Here is a 20,998-nt window from a genome sequence, read left to right as displayed (position 1 = left end):
CCAGCATACACACACACACCAGCATACACACACACCAGCACACACACACACACCAGCATACACACACACACCAGCATACACACACCAGCACACACATACACACCAGCATACACACACACCAGCATATACACACACACACACCAGCATACACACACACACACCAGCATACACACACCAGCATACACACACACACACCAGCATACACACACACACACCAGCATACACACACCAGCATACACACATACACACCAGCATACACACACACACACCAGCATACACACATACACACCAGCATACACACACACCAGCATACACTTACACACACACACACACCAGCATACACTTACACACATACACACACACACACCAGGATACACAGACCACAGTGCCAGAGGCAGCAGGATCTTCTCCCCAGCCAAGCTGGAAGAGGACGTCGACCACGGCACACGCGGAACGATGCCCTTCTTTCCAACGGGCCGACGCTGATTCAGTCAGAGAGAAAGTAAGCCTGAAATGCCAGCCCGCTCTGGGAAGAGATGCCAGGGCCAAAGACGCCTTGGAGTGAGCCCAGCACAGGGCAGAGGGGGTGAGTGTTTTCTAAAGCAGGTTTCCTTCCAGATATGACCCTCCTGGGGATGGCTGTCTCAGTTGCAGTGCCCAGTGCAAAGGAGCTGGGCTCCTGCTCAGCCATGCCTGACAATTCCAACATGTCCAGTTTGGGCCCTTCTGTGCGAAGGCCTCTGAGGAGACAGGCTCTCTCACTGTGGCCTGGGGCTGGCTGACCAGAGGAGCTCCCACTTACAGCACTGTGGTTGCAAGCAGTATGCACACCTGCCTGTTATGTGGGTGTTGAGGACTGAACTTTATAGAACCATCCCCCAGCCTCCTGAAATGGCTTGTCCGCCTTAGAAAGTGCTGACTGGAGCTTCCACTGGGGCTGCGAAGTTCCCGCTCCTCCTGTAGGCGTGAAAAGTGATTAGATGTCAGAAGACTACGAGGCTGGGTCTTGGCCAACACTCATGGAAATCCTCCCAGGCTGTCTTTTGGCTGTAAGCACACATCTCTCTAAGGTTGCCAAGTAACACAGAGGATGCCCAGCTAAAGCAGAATTCCAGAACCGTAACAACCGAGTGTTTGGTAACACGTGTGTCCCATTAACATTTGGGATACATTAAAAGTATCTGTCCTGCATATGAGACCCGACACCGAACAAGTTCTTCAGACACCGTAACTCTAAGGGGTCACTGCCAGAACAATGACAGGATTTGGGAGGCTAAGCCAGGCTGGCATTTGGTGGTGACGGACACAAGCCTGTCAAAGCTCAGTCTCACTGGATGGCTAAGGAATGGGGAGGCCGTTGTCCCCCAGAGGCTGCAGGTCTGAGTTCAAGGCTGAGCCCCAGGAGCTGCTGAGGAAAGATCTACTCAGGCCCTCACTCTCCTATCTCTCAAGGGTTTTCCTGCTGAGCCTCTCTGCATCTTTCTCCCGTCAGGGAAATCACAGCCATCATAGCGGGCTAGGCCGGGTCCACCGCTACTTCATGTGTTCTGCAGAGGGGCCTCGAGCTCCAGATCAGGCGACGTTCTGAGGTGTTCAGACTTCATCGTGTCTCTCCCCCCCCCCCCACCCCGTCTTTGTTTATTTTGCGGCACAGAATTAGCAATGAGGCCGTTTTCATTCGTATGTAATATATTTTGTGCATGTTCACCCACACCTCCCCCGTGTCCAGTTCACTCCCTAGACAATTTTGGTTGCAATGTCATGTCATCTGTGCATGTGTGACTTAGGTACCTAAGTAGTTTAGGACTCACGGATGGGAAAACACGGCACATCTGTCTCCTGCAGAATGTCACCCCACCTTTCTGCTTGGTTTCCCCTGCAAATGGAAACTCCACCTCATAAAAGTTATTTGAACGGGGCTGATGCGTTATAAATGGCGTATTCCCTCGCTGCTCCTGGGGTAGCTGCGGTCCTGGAAGATGTACCTGTGGAAGAGAAATGGAGCTCTGGCGGATAACCCCCTCCGCCATGCTTGCGTAATCAATCCTAGTTAAACTCATTCACACACACACACACACACACACACACACACACACACACACACACACACACGAGCATGTATGTGCGTGCATGAGCTTAAAGAGGAAAGCCTGGGGACTGTGTTGCCTTTTATAAATGTCAGTATCCATGAACAATGATTGCAAGACTGCATGAGGAATCTGGGCTGCATCACCGAGCACCACTGGACACCACCTCTCTGCCCACTACTGCTGCAACTTCGTCCCCAAAAGGCGCTGGGAAACTCCAAGCTGTGGCTCATCCACTGTCCAAGAGCTCGTGACCGACCACTTGCCCCTAGTTCTTATCGGGCCCACAGGTCAGGTATTCCCCAGAGAGGACCACGCCCATTGGCCCAACCTGCCCCTTTAATTCCCACAACATGGGCTCTCACTCCCCTAGAAAGTGGACAAAGGAAAGAGAACAGAATCACAGGCAGTAGGTGATGAGGGATACTATCGGGATACATTATATACAGGTGTGACATTGTAAAAGAAACAAAACCGGCTCCACAAATAAACAATAGATACAAGAATAAAAGTAAGCTGTAGGGGAAGAGAGAAGAAGGGTGTGGGGTAAGAGGAGAGGGAAGGAGGAGGAGAGGAAAGAGGGAAGATAAGAGGAGGGTGTTGACAGGTCTCCTTAGATTCAGGAAATGTGGGCAGCCCCTTGCTAAGGACAGCCAGTCCTGGCTGGAGCTGGGGTACAGGCAGGGCAGCCAACTTCTTGGCAAGCCCTCTTGGGGTCTCTCTTTACTCACCGCCCCAGAGGGTGGTTTGCGGTGACCAGTGGAGACACTTGAGAGCCACTGGGGAGCAGAGGAATGAGATAAACGGGAATCTGCACATGGGCAGATAACGGTACAGAGATGGCAGGGTGAAAATCTCCAAGCAGGAAATCCAAGAAATTCCCCCATTAAGATTATACTAAAAGATCAACCCATCCTCAGGCAAAAGAGGAAAAACAAAACAGAACAAACCCAAGAAGAAATCTTAGAGACAGAGAAAAAGATCCAGCCAGACATTCCAGATATAAATGCCTTAGAGGGAACAGAGGAAGATAATGGCTGTATTTGCATCTCCAACCCTTCTGGAGCTTTCTAGGCTGGTGCGGAACATAAAAATTGCCCATGTCTTTATTCTCACCCCCTTTGTGAGATTGTGATTTAGAGGAAAGTCTCATAAGTAGGTGCTGAGTGGCATGATTATTCAAAATCCCTTCATTGGGAACATTCCCAGCTGTAGGCCGTGGTGGGACTCTGGGTATCTGAGGAAGGACGTTCTCAAGTGTGTGGAAACTTCCAGATCTCTTTCACCAAAGCCAAAGAGTGACATGCAGCAGTGAGCTTCTACCAGCCCAGGTCAGCTGTTCCTGTGGGTTTTCCCAGCCCGGGTCTTGACCCTTTGCTCCTACCTCTCTTATTACTGTGTCTTTGAGACCAGCCTCTCATTGAACCTGCCGGTCACTGATTGGCTATGCTGGCTGACCAATGAGCTCTGAGGACACTCCTTACTCCAGGACTGGGGTTACTGTATGTGCTTGTTATCCTGGCTTTTATGTGAGTGCTGGGAATCTGAACTCAGGTCCTTACGTTAGCGTGGCAAGAGCTTTACCGACTGACCTCATTTACTCTTAAAGGTCAGAATAAAGTGTCGGCAAATAAAGGTGTGTGCAAATTGCAGAAAGTTGGGGAATTCCTGTGGAGGAAGAAAAGACTTCACTTGGCGTCACACTGCCTGGAGCATTCTGGTCATTGACATTTTTCCCGTTCCTCCTTCTATTTATTGCTATTATCATAAGCACTTTCCAAGCCAATGAAAAGTATTTAAAAGCGTGATTCAAAAAAAAAAGTTTTCTTATGGAAACATGAAAATATGTGCAAGTTAAAGATCATGGAGTCAGCACAGTGACCCCCCCCCCAGCCAGCTCCCTTCCAGAAACCCTGAAGTAGTTTACAGGAATCAAATTTTATCTCTAGATGTTTTAGCATGCATGAGCTGAAAGAGAGACAGAAACTTAAAAGTAATCACAAACCATTTTCTCATGTAGAAACAATACTTCAAGTATCAGAGTGTTTTGCCAGCATTTATATTTCCCAGGTTATCATGTGAATTTTAGTTTTCAATAGTTTGTTTATATTGGAATGAAAACAAATTCAATTCATTCTTTTAGACTGACTCCCATCCCATCCATCCCATTTTCTTTCCTTTTTTTTTTTTTTTTTTAAATAGAGGAAGCCAATGTATTTGCTCTGTGGTTTGTGATGTGGGTGTCTGACATGTGATGTCCCTGTGGTAGTATCTGGCATGCTTGGCTGTCATTGGTTTTTCTGTGTGCTTGTAATGTAGTTAGAGCTAGAGGTTTGGGCGGATTGAAGTTCAAGTGTTGGGGACATTAAGATGGTGTCACTGATGCTGGCTTCCTCGGGAATGATCGGCTTTCTCGTGGTTAGGTGGACTTGATCCCTCAATCCACCCAGAGCTTCCAAGTGTCACACCAGCTCATTCTTCTTTGCTTATTAATGGGACTCAGTTTCTCCACTCAGTTCCATGATAACCCTGCAGTTTTCACGGAGAAGACAGAGCACAGGCGAGACTTTTAAATCAGGAGCTGCAGAGGTGGCTCACAGGGCAAGTGCCGTGGCTGGCAGCCATCTGTAATTCCAGCTGCAGGGAATTTAACTCCCTCTTCTGCACCTCACAGGTACTGAATGCATATGGTGCAGGCGAGACACTCACACGCATTAAATACATCTAAAAAAAATTCCAAGTATTTAAGTCAGTTTCAGATGAGTGCTACTGTCCCAGTCTTGACCAGTGAGCTCTTTAATGTCCTTTTGACATTAAGCCCAAGGGGGCTTGATCTATTGTACTTATTATTCTTTTTGTTTGTTTGTTTTGTTGTTTTTCCGAGACAGGGTTTCTCTGTGTAACAGCCCTGGCTGTTCTTCTGGAACTCACTCTGTAGACCAGGTTGGCCTTGAACTCACAGAGATCCGCCTGCCTCTGCCTCAAAAGCGCTGGGATTAAAGGCGTGTGCCACCAGCCTGGCTTACAGTTATTAACCTTAATGACGCTCTAAGGTAGACTCTCGATTTCTTTCGGCACATCCCTGGTAGCCTTCGTTTTCTGGATGATACAGCTTGGACTTGTGGAGATCCCATGAATTTCCTGTTCAGATCTGGACTCAGCCCTCTGAGCAGCAGGGTCTGTCGAGTGGGAACTGGAGACCACGGCGTGGCCCCGTGGATGCAGCCTAGGTAGTTAATTATCTCAGTTCCCGTGTGCATGACTCCTCTACACCTCTCCAGGTATTATCTGCCCTTCAGATGCAAAGCATTGGGAAGTCATGCGGACATGACTGTGAGGGTCAGGCCATCTGGTGCAGAGGGGCTGTTTGGGGCGGTGGAGTTTTCTGTCTTTGAAGTCACAGAGAGACTTCAGACAAAGGGCTCGCGCCTGGTGACTGGAGGTGGACGCTGGGAACTGGGGCTCGGGCAGCGAAGACTAGATGGACCCACATGTGACACCATACTCCTGGGGAAACGCTTGCGAGTTGCCCTTTGTTTCTGTATCAGAGGCGTGTAAGCTGAAGCCATAGATACGGGAGCACGTGAGAATGTTCCAGAAAAGTCAAGATTGTTTTGGTGGGCTATGACTAGTTTGCTTCTCAGATTGACCGGGTGTGACGCGTAGTCGCCGTTAATGGTTTCCCGTCTGCATTAGATTGTAGGAGGAATGGGGTACTGACATGTTGGCCTCAGCTCCGATGCCAGTGGGCACCACAACCCTCAGCAGGCTCCTGGGGCTCTCTGAACCTGTTTCTTCATCCACATATCAGGACAGCAGCCCTCGGACTCCTCCATGTCAGGAATGGGACAGGCCGGAGTCGGTGATGAGTGTTCCATAGACTGAAAAACTCAGTGTGTAAGACAGACAGATGGTCCGAGCCTGAGGACTCCTCTGGGGGCTGGGGGCCATGTGACACGTACCAATAACACCCCTCCCTCCTCCTTCCCTCCATCCCTTTTCCCTCCCTCCCTCTCCCCTTCCTCCCCCCTTTCCTGCCCTTCTTTTCTCTTCCTCCCTCTCTTTCTTTCTGTGGTTCTGGGCACGGGACCCAGCTTCCACCGCTTAACTTCACCCTGCAGTTTGGGCCACAGTACATTTCATTAGTCTAGTTTTAGAATGCCCCTTGAGCACATCGGGTCAGGAAAGGATTTAAAGACCATGCATGCATTGGAGGTCCCTTCTCCACTCAGTAAAAGTGACTTGGGGGGCTGGAGGCGACATGACTCAGCTGTTAAGAGGACCGGCTGCTCTTCCCTGGGACCCAGATTTGAGTCCTAGTACCCACATGGCAGCCCACAACCACGTGTAACCCCAGTCTTAGAAGATCCTGTGTCCTCTTCTACCCTTTGGAGGCACTGTATGCATATGCTTCTTAGACTACAAGCTGGCTGAACACCAGTGCATATGAGATAAAAAATAAATAAATGAATGAATAAATAAATTAAAATTTGCAGAATTGTCTTGGGCCACAGAATTTCAACCGAACAGCCTAGAAAAGGAATAGGAGGCCGGTTGCCCTCTCGGGATGGCAGCTAGCTGCCCTGGGTCATCATAGACCACCAGGGGGAGGCTGTTCTGTTACATCTGGAAGAATGTGCCTGGGCTCCCTGAACTCAGGACCCCAAACTGGGTTTTCAGGCCCCAATAGGAGCACCGGATTGCTGGGCCTTCTCTTGTGGATCACCCCAGCTTCCTTCTGCACACACAGCACCTGGTGGCCGCTCACACAACTCCAGAAGCTCTGGGGCTATAGTAATGCGCTGAAAATAGTAGCAATCACAAAGAATCTGGTTGTTTCCCAGCATCTAAGAAGAGCCCGTAGGGCTCAAAGGGAGACATGGGTGTGCCCTTCTCTCCAGCTCAGTGTATTCCCTGTCTTCCTCTCCTCTCTTCTTTCTTCCCCTCCCTCTTTTCTCTCCTTGTCTTTCTTCTCCCTCCTCCCCTCTCCCCCTTCTCCCCTCCCCCCTTTCTTTGATGTGAAATGGAAAATCCCAGAACTGAGCAAGCAAGCGGCCCATTGTAAGGCATGTGCTACTCTGAGCAGGGTGAGGAAATCTTGTCACCCCGTTTAGTCCGCCAGGGTTCTGAGTCATCCTCTGCCTGCCACGTGGTATCCACATGGTACGTGCTACCTACCCAGAAGTCACTGAGCAGCCATCTTGATGGATACACGCCGTGCGTCATGGGGCCTGTGCTTAGGAAAAGCCTTATTCCATGCAGTATCGGACTCCGGCGATGTCACATGCCGAGCGGAAGCTGCAGGCGCTCCGCTCCCTTTAAGTGGAGAGCAGACTCTTGGTATAAAAGGAAAAGGACGAAATGTGTGGGAGTTGATAAAACCCGCAGTACAAGGGAGCAGCATTTACACAACCCAGAGCCGCACAGCATTTCTTGTTATTTTATCATTCAGCATTAGCTTCTTTCTTAGAAATTTATTTTATGCGTATGAGTGTTTGCCTGCATGTACATGTGTGCACCATGTGTGTTCAGTGCCTGCAGAGACCAGAAGAGGATTGTGAAGCCTCTGGAGCTGGAGTTACAGGCTGCAAGCCACCATGTGGATTCTGGGTACTGAATCTGGGTGCTCTACAAGAGAAGTAGGCGTTCCTAATTCCCGAGCAGTACTAATGCAAATGTTTTTCTTGTATGTATGCGTGTATGTATGTATGTGCACCACGTGTGTGCTGGTGCCCACAGAGGACAGAAGAGGCAGTCAGATCCCCTGGAACTGGAATTACAGACAGTTGTGAGCTGCCATGTGGATGCTGGGAATCAATCCTGGGTTCTCTGGAAGAGATCTTTCCCCGGCCCTGGTCCTGTTAACTTTTCCTGCCTAACTTCTGAATTAAATCTTGTCATAGTTATGTACAGGAAATAAACACAATGCATATACTCTGCAGTAGGACCCCCGGGGGGGGGAGGGGGGATCCTGGGTATTTCTTCTGCCCACAGGGGGCGCTCTATTTATGCAGACACTGGATGAATCAGTACAGGTTAAACCCTGGAATGAAATAAGCCAGTGTTTCAGGGGCTTAGTACAGATGATTTTACTTCTCACTTACGTACAACCCAGTGCTGGTGGGAGCTCCAGGAACAGGGGAAGAAGTCTGCTCCACCTATGGTCCTAAGCCCCTCTGGACTTGAGATGCGCGTGAGTCATATTCCCGTCACTGTGACAAAACACCACAGACAACTGACTTAAAGGGGAAAGGCTTAATTGTCTCTGTGCCAGAGGTGTCTTGGTTGCTTGGGCCCGCGAGAGAGCAGTGTGTCCTGGCAGGCATACAGGAAGAGGCAGGGCTGAGATATGGGAAGAGAGAACACCTTTAAATCCAGCCTGGAGGTTGAGGCGGGAGGGTTGACTTTCAGGTCAGACATGCAAGTGAGCACAGCACGCATGCCTGCACACACACATGCGACCAGTTCTCTCATGTGCCAGCCCATGCATGGTACATGCAGCTGACGCTGCATGCAGAGGAGACTCCAGCGGCGACAGGCGGGCTCCAGAGAGCCGGAGTGCCCTGAGCGTCCAGAAGTTCACCTTGATGATAACGCTCTTCCAGCCCGGCGCTGTTCATGTTCCTGCCTTTGAGATCAGTGATTTTCCCCCACATTACCTTGTATCTGCGTGCTTAGGAGCCAGGGAGTCTGCAGGAACCCATCTTTCCTGGCTATAACTTCTCAAAGTAGCTCCTTCCTCTTGACTTCCTCCTCTCTCCCTCCCTTCTTTCCCCTCGTCTCTCTGTTAGCCCAGACTGGCCTTGAACTTGTGACCTTCCGCCAGGATCGTAGGTGTGTGCTTCTCCCTGGCTCCATTTCCTTTCTTATACCTTCCCTCCTCCGTCCTGTCCCTTGTCCACTGGAACCTGGAACTCAACGGAGAGAGACTGAGTTGTAGACGAGACTTCAAAAGCGAGTGTGGTAAATTTCTAAGAGGAGCTATGGGAAAGGAGAAAATATTGAGACAGGAGGAAGGAAAGAGAAAAAAAAAAGGGTAGGCAAAATTAAATATGAGATTGGACAGAAAGGCACTGTCGGAGCTGGGAAGTCAAGGGATGAATGACAAACGCCCTCATGCAAGGTGTGTAACCTGCTGCCCGGAAGAAGGGTGACGGGCAGAAGCCGGGCTGAGGAAGAGGTGGTCTCAGGTCCTCCATAAACACCGGCCTCAGAAGGGATGCGTGGTCCACAGACACACCGGTGTGGGACCCTCTCCTCCACTGCAGAAGAGCAAGCTGCTGTGCACTCACACACTTTCTTCCTTACACTCCCTGCATGCCTTTGTTCATTTAGAGCAACTGTGAGGTTGACTGTCAACCTGGGGGCCTCCAGAATCACCTGGAAGATGGACCTCTGGGCGTGCCAGGGAGATTGTCTCGATGACATTAGCTAGGTGGGAAGATCTGTCTCACTTGTCGGTAGGACTTTCCCTGCGCTGGGGACCCTGGGGTGTGTAAATGGAGAGAGCGCGCTGGGCACTAACATGTTCTCAGTAGTGCAAGCAGCTGCCTTGGCATCCTCATGGTGACAGAGTGCGAATGAGTCTGGCGTCCTGTGCCGCCCTGTCCCCTGCACATGTGTACCTGTCTGCTTCTCACATGGCTCCAAACTGATGGGCGATCCCTATGCTGAAGGTTTTACCGGTGGACATGCTGATTCTGAATGCCACACCATGGTGGAACTTTCAGGTACTTGTTGAGTGCCTTTGGGGACCAGTCCGTCTCTCATTGAGACTGTTGGGAAATGAAGCTTCTCTGTGTATCGGTCATCGTGTCTCTGAACTGACCAGTTACCTCCACGTAAAGACAGTTCCAGTCCCCGTGCACACGTGCTTTCTGTCACCATTCCCAACTTGTCCATCAGGAGCCTCTATTCGCAGCGGCCTCTCAATCACTTGCTAGCTGTGGGTTTGTTATGGATTGTATTTCTGTAATCATAACGTCTTAATAAAAGCCGATCGCTCATGTGTTCTGGGAGATGGTAAAGGCCCACATAGGTTCAAGAGGAAGAAGGGAATTTACAGATCACACAACACTATTTTTGTCTTCAGAGTTTTTTTTTTGCTCTATTTTTCCTGCTAAGTCCTAAGGCACATGCGTAGTGTGTGTGTGTCTTGCAGACATGAGTCTTTGAAATAATTCTCCTCCAGGAAGTTTCTATGATGCCAACTCCCTATGGCAACCCTTGGAAAACATACTGAGATATTTTCTAAAAAGATAACAGAAAACAAAAACAAAAACCAAACAACCCCAAATTACTAGAAGCCTATGGAGAAAGCGGCCAAGATGTGTTCCTAAGCAGTTGATCCGTCATTTCTGCCACAGAAATTCCCGTCATGCGCCAAACTGTCATTGTCTTGAATTGCTTTGATGAGAAATCTCTCCAGGTCCGTTTTAACGCCAGGGGTAGGAGTTTCTTAGAAAAACAAGAGTTGTCTGGTTTCCCCTGGCTTTTTGACAGCATGTGACTTCTTGTTAGATTCTCTTTCGGGAAGCTTTGGAGTAGATAACATCAAACGGATACACATGGTCTTGTGGCTTTGCACATGTGAAGGTCTAGAAAGTTCTCCTCGGTTGGAAGATGGGGGCTACCTCATTTCCCAAAGAAATGACTTGAATGTGACTGTCGTCTCTCCATGCATTGCCTTCCTAGAAGTGTCAGGCCAGTGTGGACATGTGTGAACTTAGAATGCCCACAGGGAGGCTAGCGTCTCCTTCGGAGATCTGCCTTCAAGTCAGTGAAGCCCTGTGCCGTAAGTGGGACTTCCAACTGACATCCACCTACGGTTGTGTCAGAGTGTCACTGAAGTTCTCCGTGGGGCTCCTGTCTCTGGCTTGCCCTGACTGCTTATTTGTCAGCCTGGAGTGCAAGGCCCCTTCCGTGTGTGTGTGTGTGTGTGTGTGTGTGTGTGTGTGTGTGTGATCAGAATGGCCCTTTGTTTGGATTCTGGCTCCTGTCTCTGAGGATTCAGTGTCCAGGATCTGGTCCCATCATGGGCGCTGGGGGTGGGGAGGACTTGGCTATCTGAAATTGTGAGAGAGTAGGCCGGTTCTGGCCTTGAATGAGAATGGTCCCACAGGTTCATATGTTCGAATACAGCCTCCAGTTAGCAGGGCGGCATTTGTGAAGGATTAGGAGGTGTGGCCTTGTTGGGGGAGGCGTGTTACTTGGGGTGAGTTTTTGAAGCGCTCTCTGTCTGCCTCGTGGCTGTCATTTAATGTGTAAGCTCTCAGTTACTGCTGCCATTATGTGTGTGGACTCTGAACCTCTGAGACCATAATCCCCAGAGAAACTTGGTCCACAGCAATAGAAAAGAGACTAAGACAAAGTGGACTACTGTGTCGGGGGCCCCCCCGCCTCCAGTAACCCTGCTCATGTGACAGGTTCCCCGGGGTCTCAGAGTCCCCCAAGAAAAATCTCCCACACAGGGCGTTTCCTTCCCTAAGTTTTCTCGTGCCTCACGAGCATGGGAAGACAGACTCCAGGGCGCACCCTGTGCAGACTTGTAGAAACTTTAGGATGAACTCTAAGCCGACACTGCTTTGAGTCTTTGGGAAGTTCTGGAACCTTCTCTGGGAGCCAGGAAGAAGACTGCTCTGTTGTGGTAAGTCCTTGCGGACCCAAGCAACCCAGGGAGGGCAGATGCCTTGCTTGCTGCCATGGGAAATGAGGGGAGGAAAATTTCATTCTCTGTTAGGTCACTGCAGGAGTCAGCAACTCCTTTCTATACAAAGCCTGTAGTGGCATCTTCTCTGTGAACCTGTAACAGCGGCCACGCCCTGTGGGCGTGGTTCCAGGTGCAGATGTGACCCATTTATGGTAGAGGAGCTGGGGACTGAAGCCCCTTTGGGTCTGAGAGGCAGGGCCTGCATGCTTTGAGCAGAAAGGCTGCGGCAGTTACCTGTGTAAGTTCATCCCCAGTAAAACACCTACGTATCATTTACCTTGGGTCTGGTGATCTCATTTAAACCCTGCCTTCAAAAGCCACGTAGGTAATTTAGGATTTGGTGCTTGCTTGGATATCTCCAGTCTGCCAGGCTGCCCTGCAGATTCCTGAGTGGCTGACCCACTAATGTGTGCCATTCACCCCTCTGAACACACTGACTTTACACAGATATTTGTAGGGCTCTATTTAATGGACATTTAATATAACTTTAAGTGTGAAATCATGCATTTATGTACTATAGTGACATCTGTACGTGTGTAACAGGTTAGGTCTCTCTGGCAGGGTTGTGGCTGATGATAACTACCGAGTTACAACTACCGAGTTGTAGTAGCATCTTGTTCTGCCAGTGGACTTGGGGCGTCGGCTACACCTTAGGGCGTGGCTTAGGTGTGCTCTGACATGACCCCTTACGAGGAAGAGGAGGGGCTGGCTCATGCTCTTTGGGGTTGTGGTTGGAGCAACTTGCAGAGCAGAGGCTGTGTCTGTGCCACTACAGTGAAGCCCTGCTATGGTGATAAATTTCATTAATGAAGAGAGTGCTTGATAGTTTATTTCCCATGGTGAGGATAGAATAAGCAGTCTTGAATGGGGAAACTGGGTTATTCTTATTCGGGTCTTCTGCCTCTGACCGAGGGGCGCCAAGATCACTATCAGTCCATACGTTGGGGGGTTGTTATCCGTGACTCTCTTCAGGGTTTTCTGGGCCAGCATTGGGCAGAGGGGGTTGGCCACGACTCCTGGGAATGAATCAAGGCACTCCATGGCACTGTAGGCACTTGCCTAATCCTGCCTCTGCAGACAAGACTACTTATGGCCTGTCATCTACACCTCGGCGGGCTTTGGGAGAACATCTCGTGGTAGGTTTAGGCATTATTCACGCTTGCTAATGATTAAGTCATCCCACGGAGATGACAGAGCTGGTCTGGGGAAGTGATCTCATGGGCTCAGAAGAAAGTGATGAGCCACGCTGTGTCTGCGTAGTTCACCTGGCTGGCTCTTGGGCTAGATGCCAGACAGGGCAGTCCTGCCACCCAGCATTTCTTCAGACTAAGCCTCAATACCAGCTTGTAGGAGCATGACCTAACAAGCATTCTTTCAGATCCCACAGGTGGAATCTGCTGGGAAATTCAGCTCACAGCCCGTGGGCAGGCGGAGAGTTTCTGGAAGCTTGGATGGCAATTGGTGGGCAGAGTGGCTGGGTGGGCTTGGGAGTAAGGACTTCTAAGCCGCCATCCTGGCAGAGTTCAGAGTTCTTGGAGGAGGGAAAACAGGGCGAGGGTGGTGGTGGGAAGGAGTGGCAGGTGTAGTGGTTTGCTGCGTTTGCCTGCTTGTTCCAGGCTGGTAAATGCATCCACCCTGCTGTGGCTTCCGCTACAACTGTTACCACCATCCTTCGCCAACACCAGGATGTAGTTTCCCTGGGAACCGGCTTCCCCAGGTCTCAGCTCAGTCATCAGCCTGCCCTGTACCATTACTGTTCTTATTAACTTCACCGTCCCAGAAGCGTCTCTGTCTCCCAGGGGCAGAGATGCAGCAGACCCGCCCTTTGCCCCAGTGATGCTTGGCTGCTTGGCCTCTGTCTTTACTTACTGGCCACTTTCCTACTCACATCCACGTCCAGGGGGCTACTGATGCTTAGGCCTCCCTTTTCCAGACCAACACAGCACAGGCATTAGAAGTGTTTCCACAGACTTTCAACTACGCTACAAATTCTTGAGAAGTTCTGGACTCTGCTTCCTACTGTAGGTATTGCTTTATTCTTAAGTGACACCTACGGATGGGCAGTTAAGCATTTGACTCTGCTCCTTGGTTTTCAGATTCTCAAATCAGGTCCAGGAATGTGTAGCCCCAAGGGTGTGGGCGACTCATCTACATAGGGGAACATCAAGTTCAAGCATGGGATGTGGGGCATTTGGAGGGGCAGCTGGAGGCCCAGGCTAGCTTGGAGGACTTGACTTTGGGACCAGGAAGTTATATGTCAATATCATTGGGAAGTGATCAATAGTAAGTGCACCTTAGGTCCCCTCCCATATGCGCACGCACGCACACACACATTTACTCACACACTCACACACCTCACACACACACTTGCACACACACTCTAACATACACACACTCACACACACACTTTCACACATACACACTCACACACATTCACACACACACTTACACACACACACTTTCACACATACTCACATACATTCACACTCACTTTCACAACACTCACACACATTCACACACACTTTCACACACACACATTCACACACACACACACACACACACACACACACGAGTTCTGATATGTATTTGCACTGCCCATAGCTTCCTACATGTTCTAGGAAAAACTGCTACGAACTTGAAAATATTGCCTTTCAGGAAAGGGCAGCGTTGGCTTCTCCTGGACAGTCAGATGTGGGTGAATATAGCGTCCTCTGAGCCGGAAGGGGTTAATTTTGATCGTCGACTCAGTTAGACACAGGTGGTAAGGCATGCTGCCTGGTGTGTCAGACATTTCCAGGAGGGGCTTATCTTACCTATAGGAAGCCCCCACCCTGAACAGGACAGCACCATTCCTAGGCTAGAGATCAGAACGGGACTAATGTGGGGGAGGAAAACTCAGTCTCTCCCAGGAGCTCTCTCCCTCTGCTTCCTGGCTCCCTCAAGGGAGAGCTTCAGTTGGCCACACCCTTCTACTGTAATGGGCTGGAGCTGTGAACCCAAGTGAATCTCTGTCTTCAGCTTGCTTACGTCAGGAATTTGTTACACCAACACAGACCGAGTACGCTCTTCACCTAAATCATGCTGTGTGTGTCCTTACAGGAGTGGACTCCACCCTTTCCTAGTGGCTGGACCCCAGAATATCCTCCAGAGAGTTCTGGAACGTTCCCCGTGGTTTCTGGGACCTATGGATGAGGTGTATGTTCAGGAATTGGTATCCTTAGTGAACCCACAGGAACACCAGGGTAGGTCAGGCCAGCAGACTCCCTGAGCCGTGTTAGGGACCCTGGTAGGTGCCTGACCTCTGTCCTCACAGTACTCTTCACAGCAGTCACACTTGGAAGTGATCCAAGTTCCCCTTTCAGTGGAAAAAAAAAACCACTTAGTCCCTTATGCAATGGAATGTTACTCAGCCTCAAAAGGGAAGGAAATCTGACACACACTACAACCTGGACGAATCTTGACTCACTGTGGGATTCCTGGGTTGCCATGTTCATAGCTACAGAAAGGGCAGTGGTTGCTGGGAGCCAGGGAGCAGAGTGGAGTGGAGGCTTCTTCATGCGAAAGGGAACAGAGTTTCAACTTAGGAAGAGGCAAGAGTTCTGGAGACAGATGGTGGGCAGTGAGGCTCACACATGTGAGTGGTCTTTATTGCCATTGCAGTGGGGCCCCTCCCACCTAAGAAACGGTCCATCTTGTTTATATTTTACCTCATCTCTCTCAGAACACTGCAGTTTTAGCAGATCCCCACGGACCTCTGTGCCTACAAATCAAAGGCAGGAACCAAACAGAAGCAAGATTTACTCCCAGCAGGGAGAGGCCGAACCCTTCCCTGATATTGCTTCCAGGCAGAACAGAATCTTCTCAGTCCTTCATGCTCTCAGGGCTCCTCTGCCCAGGAGGGATTTACGCACGGTGTGCTCTCCTGCACTAGGCTCCAGGGACTCAGGCAGAGCCAGCCTGGTGCTGGTGTACAGTGCAGGAAGCAGTTCTGGTACCCGTCTTCACAGAGCTGTCCCTAAACAGGAACAAGAACCAGACTGCCTTCCAAAGCCCTCAGTGTAATGGGGGCTGGCAGATGGGCAGAAAAGCAAATGAAACAGCAGATTTTGTCCCCTGGGAGGGCAGGGTAGTGACATGGGTGTAAAGGCTCAGGCATTATTCTGGCCTGCCCTTGACACCTGTCAGAATGCAATCGGTTCCATGGTTACCCAGTCTGCACACAGGTGCAAAGGACACTTTAAAAGACAGACCCCGCCCACTTATGCTCTTTTCCATCTCTCTCCCCTGCGGTCCCCCTGGGTCGGACGGGACTTTTCCCGCCTCTTCTCTTCTGTCCCCTCTCTGTATCTCTGTGTCCCTTTACTTCTTTTCTCTTTCGTTCTTTCCCCCCTTTATTTTGCTTTTCTATACTCAACTCTCTTCACCCCAAGGCTTCGCAGTCCTTTTGTGGTGAGCCCAGTCCCCACTTTGTACATGAGGAGGCACAGGCGATCGTGGCTGGTTATTGGTCTCGGGAGCCCCTGAAGGACAGGAGGCTTCCCCTCTGTGCTCCCAGCCAAGACAAGCATAACTTTGTCCATGAGAAATAACTTACAAGCGTTTACTTAATACACACAACTAGCATTTACTTGGATGCTAAACACTGACTTAAAGGGACTTCCTGGGATGGACCAAGAGTGGCAGACAGAGACAGGGCAGGGCTTCTGTGTGGAGGGAGGTGAGCTGTGTGGAGAGTGGTACACTCTTCTCTGTTGACAAACAAGAGTCACTTCGCATTCTCACACAGCACTGGGTCGTACTTGAGGTTAGGCAAGCTTGGTGGAGTCATCACCTTGCACATCTGTGTCCCCTCACAGAAGGAGCATATGGGAAGAGTCCAGTGTTTCCTTTGTGACTCTGCTTAATTTGGATTCCACACTGGCTGAAAGGTCACTCTTGTATGCAACTGTCTTAGGGTTTTAATTGACGTGAGCCAGCTAGGCCTGGCTTGAGCTTCTGAGACTTCAAAGTCCTCCCCCCCCCACCCAGTGACACACTTCCTTCCTCCAATAAGGCCACACCTACTCCAACAAGGCCACACCTCCTAATAGTGCCACCCGCTATGGGGCTATGGAGGCCGTTTTTATTCAAACCGCCACAGCTAACAGATTAAACTATGACAAAAATCTGTCAAAAAGTCTAACCAGCAGGAGTCCTGTGAAATGACAACTTTGAGATGTGACTTAGCCATTGCATTCACAAGGTTGACCGGACATTTGAGTGATTATTTTAGGGTTTTCAACACAGTTTTTCTGTGTAACTGGCTGTGATGGAACTCTCTCTGTAGAGCAAACTGGCCTCAAGCCACAGGTGCTCACAGAGATCCACCTGCCTCTGCGAGCACAGCCACTGCCAGTTAGTTTGAGCGTGTTTTAGGTGTAATGTGTCACTCAGTGTTCTCAGCCAATGAGCCAGCCCTTCACCAGCTGGATGTCAGCACTTCCTGGAGGCTTTCCATGGAGGCTTCAGTGAGAGCTGACACAACTGTGGAGAATTGTGGGGTAGGTTGTGTGCTCACGGTAGGCCTCAGGAGGCAGCTGGCGCTCCTGATCAGAACATCAATGCATCTCAGACACAAATGGGGTAACATTCCTCCACCACACTTGACTCACTGAGTCACTTTTCTTAGAAACAGTATACCCTAGTGCTTCTAATTTGGGGTGTTCAGTGGGACTTGTCTTGGTGAATGAGGTTGAGATGGTCTTCTAAGGTCAAACAGAACCATTAAAAGTACCCTCATGCACGTGACATACTCTCATGTATAATATAGTAACCTATTCAACATATATAATACTGTAACACCCTCACATAAATACACTACAACATACTAACATATATAACACCAAAAAATACTCAACATCTGTAACACTGTAACATCATCACATATATAACCCTGTAACATACTCACATCTATAACGTTGCAACATACTCACATTGATAACACTGTAGCATACATATACAATACTGTAGCATCCTCACATTTGTAACACTGTTACAATCTCACGTATGTGACCCTGTAACATACTCATGTATATAATAAAATACCCCCATAGTCAACGAGACTTGGCTCACACGGTTATGGGTGCTGAGAAGTCCTAAGCTCTCAAGTTGGCAGCTGGAGATTCAGGAGTGGACACTATGTCCAGGCTCAACTCTGAGGGCGAGAGGGGGCCAGCAGTCTGATGATATCAGCAGAGAGCACTCCTTCTCCTCACAAGACCTGCCTTTTAAGTCAACTCACACCTTGGGCTGACTAGATGAGGCTCACACTTGGAAGGATAATTTGCTTTACTTAATCTACCACTTCAAAGGCTAATTAAATCCTTGAACACTTTCACAGGCTTATTACTGCCTCATCAAGTTGACATTTAAAATTAGCACACACCTGTGAAGCTGAGGCTCCACACACAATGACCCTCTGTGTCTGTATCTGCGGAGGAAACGCCTGGCTGCTGTGGCTTGACTTATAATCCACTGATCTATTGTCTTCAGTCTTGACTCAGCTGGACCAAAGAGCTGAAGATGAAAGGCAAGACCATAACAATTTCCAAAGAAGCAAAGTGACCCAAGAATGTGTGTGTGTGTGTGTGTGTGCGTGTGTGTGTGTGTGTGTGCGCGTGTGCGTGTGTGTGTGTGTGTGTGTGTGTGTGTGTGGTTTCCAAGGGAAACTATTTCAAGGATCAAGCGTGGTAGGCAGGAGTTTCATCCAGTCGATATCTGAGACATCCATCTTCTGCTAGACAAGTGTGTGGGCTTTAGGGATGGGGAATGTGTTGAGCCACCCTCGCTGTCCCCCCTGGGAGAGGCTCTTCTGGGCGTGTCTATGAGGGATTTCCAGAGAGGACTACTTAAGGAGGGAAAGCAACTCTCAACGCAGGTGGCACCATCCTATGAGCTGGGGTCCTGACTGAATAAGAATAAAAATGAAGTGCCCTGAGCCCCAGGCCTCATTTCATCTCTGCTCCCTGACTGAAGATGCACGGTGACAAGACATCTATCTCCTGCCACCTTCCCTTCGCTGCCCTGACGGACTGTGTGCTCACGCTTGGAGCCAAGACAAACCTTCCGTTCTCTGCCAGGCATTTGTCACAGTGATGGTTGCAGTGGCAAAGGCAGGGAAGATGGGTGAACAAGAATGTGAAAGCAAATATCAGGCACACTGGCAAAACACTCTCCACAAGGACCCCATTGATAGAGACAAGACGGTGTCCAGGTTCAGGCCCTCAGGTCCTTTACTGACTCAGCCATCTCCCAAGCCTCCTTACTATGCAGTCCATTGCTGGTGCTAGGGCTGACGCCGTGTGAGGTGCATTTGAAAATGAGATTGTGATTGCAAGATGATGGCAACACATATTTGTTCCTCGAGAGAGGACCAGTGGAGCTGGACATGACATGCCTGTAATCCTAGCATTCAGGAGAACGAGGCAGAGGGATCATGAGGGCATCCACGCCGTAGAGCAGGCCTGGGCAAGGTCAATGCGGGTATGCCTCTGATGTACGATGGGAACAGCAATCCAAGGAGTGGGACTGTTAAGGAAAGCTCCCAGTAGGGTTGACAGTGTACAGGAGGTGTGGAGAGAGTATGAATTTTCTTGTATTTGCATAATGGTATGTATTAATTTACATAAGCATTCAAGGAATATAAACTTTCCTTTCTAGAGTGGAAACTGATAGCAGGAAGTGGATGTTCTGTGAGCAGGGCAGGAAGGAAGGGCCCTTCGTACGCGCAGACTTTCCCAGGATTTCTAGTCCCCCATGGGTTATTACCATTCAGACAACAAATGTGGCTAAAAACAATGACACAGAGAATTCAGTCCAGATGGAAAGCTGCCTCAGTGCAGTCTAACGGAACTCTTAATCTTTCTAGTCTGATAGCAGCCTTTGCTCTTGGAGTAATGGCCTCTTGCTTTTCACAGATGTCAGATTTCATGACCACACGGTGATGGTAAATACAGAAAGGCAGGGGGCCCAAGTTGCCCACAGTTGGTTCAGATTATTGCGATCAGGGTTTCAGCCATGGCAAGGGTTCTAGGAAGGGTGCATAAGAAACGGAGTGCTTGGAGCCTTCGCATGGAGGGTGCGATGTTGATTGTTTCCTTTGGAAGGATTTCCTGTGTGTGTGTGTGTGTGGGGGGGACATGACATGAGGGAGAAGCTGAGAGAGAAAACCAGGTCAGCTCCAAGACTCATCTAAGTGCTTAGAGCACGTGTAACTGGAGTTTTCCTGTCCCACCAAATCCCACAACCACGACCGCCCCAAATAAACACATGGAGACATATATTAATTATAAAACTGTTTGCCGGTGGCTAGGGCTGTGTACTGGCTAGCTCTGTCTGAATTATTAACCCATTTCTATTAATCTAAGTATTTCCTCATGGTGTTATCTTACTGGAGAAGTGTCCTGTTTTGTAAACCCTTCCTCTGCTACATGATGTCTCCTTGAGGTCTCTCTCTGTCTGCCTTTCTGAGAATTCTTCTCATTTCCTAGTCCCATCTACCTGCCTGCTTCCGTTGGCCAAACAGTGTTTTATTTATCAGCCAATCAGAGAAACATACAGAAGGACATGAGGACTGATTGCTTCCTTAGAGCCAGCACTGAGATGGGCTGGGAGTCTCTCTCTCTGCAGAGGCTCTTCACTCACAAAGGGTGGAGAAGCTGGAGGATGCAACACAAATGTAGCATTGTGGGGATCTAGGGAGATGGCTCAGTCAGTACAGTACTTGTTGCATGTGTGTTACAAGCACCTTCCCACCAGCCTGGTCCCAGAGCCGCGTCAGCCCCAAATAACACACGGAGACGCTGCATTAGATATAAAGCTGTTGATCTGTTACTAGCGTTTCTTATTGGCTAGCTCTGTTTTAAACATCAATCCATAATTACTAATATACGTATTTCTACATGGCCTTACCGAGAACACCAGACTCACGTCCTCTCCTGAGATCACACTGTGACTCTACTACGTTTCCCAGAATCCTCCACCTCGCACCTATCTTGCTTTCCTATTGGCCAAGAGGGCCCTTATTAACCAATAAGGGAAACATATTTACAGAATGACATGTCCCATCACATGTGGACCTGAGCTCAGATCCCTGGCACACACACATGTAAAAAGCCATACTTGGCAACACAGGGAAAGTGGGAACAGAAGGATTTCTGGGATG

This window comes from Phodopus roborovskii, unplaced genomic scaffold, assembly GCF_943737965.1.
Source record: "Phodopus roborovskii unplaced genomic scaffold, PHOROB, whole genome shotgun sequence".
In the NCBI taxonomy this organism is placed as follows: domain Eukaryota; kingdom Metazoa; phylum Chordata; class Mammalia; order Rodentia; family Cricetidae; genus Phodopus; species Phodopus roborovskii.
This window is presented reverse-complemented; position numbering follows the sequence as displayed.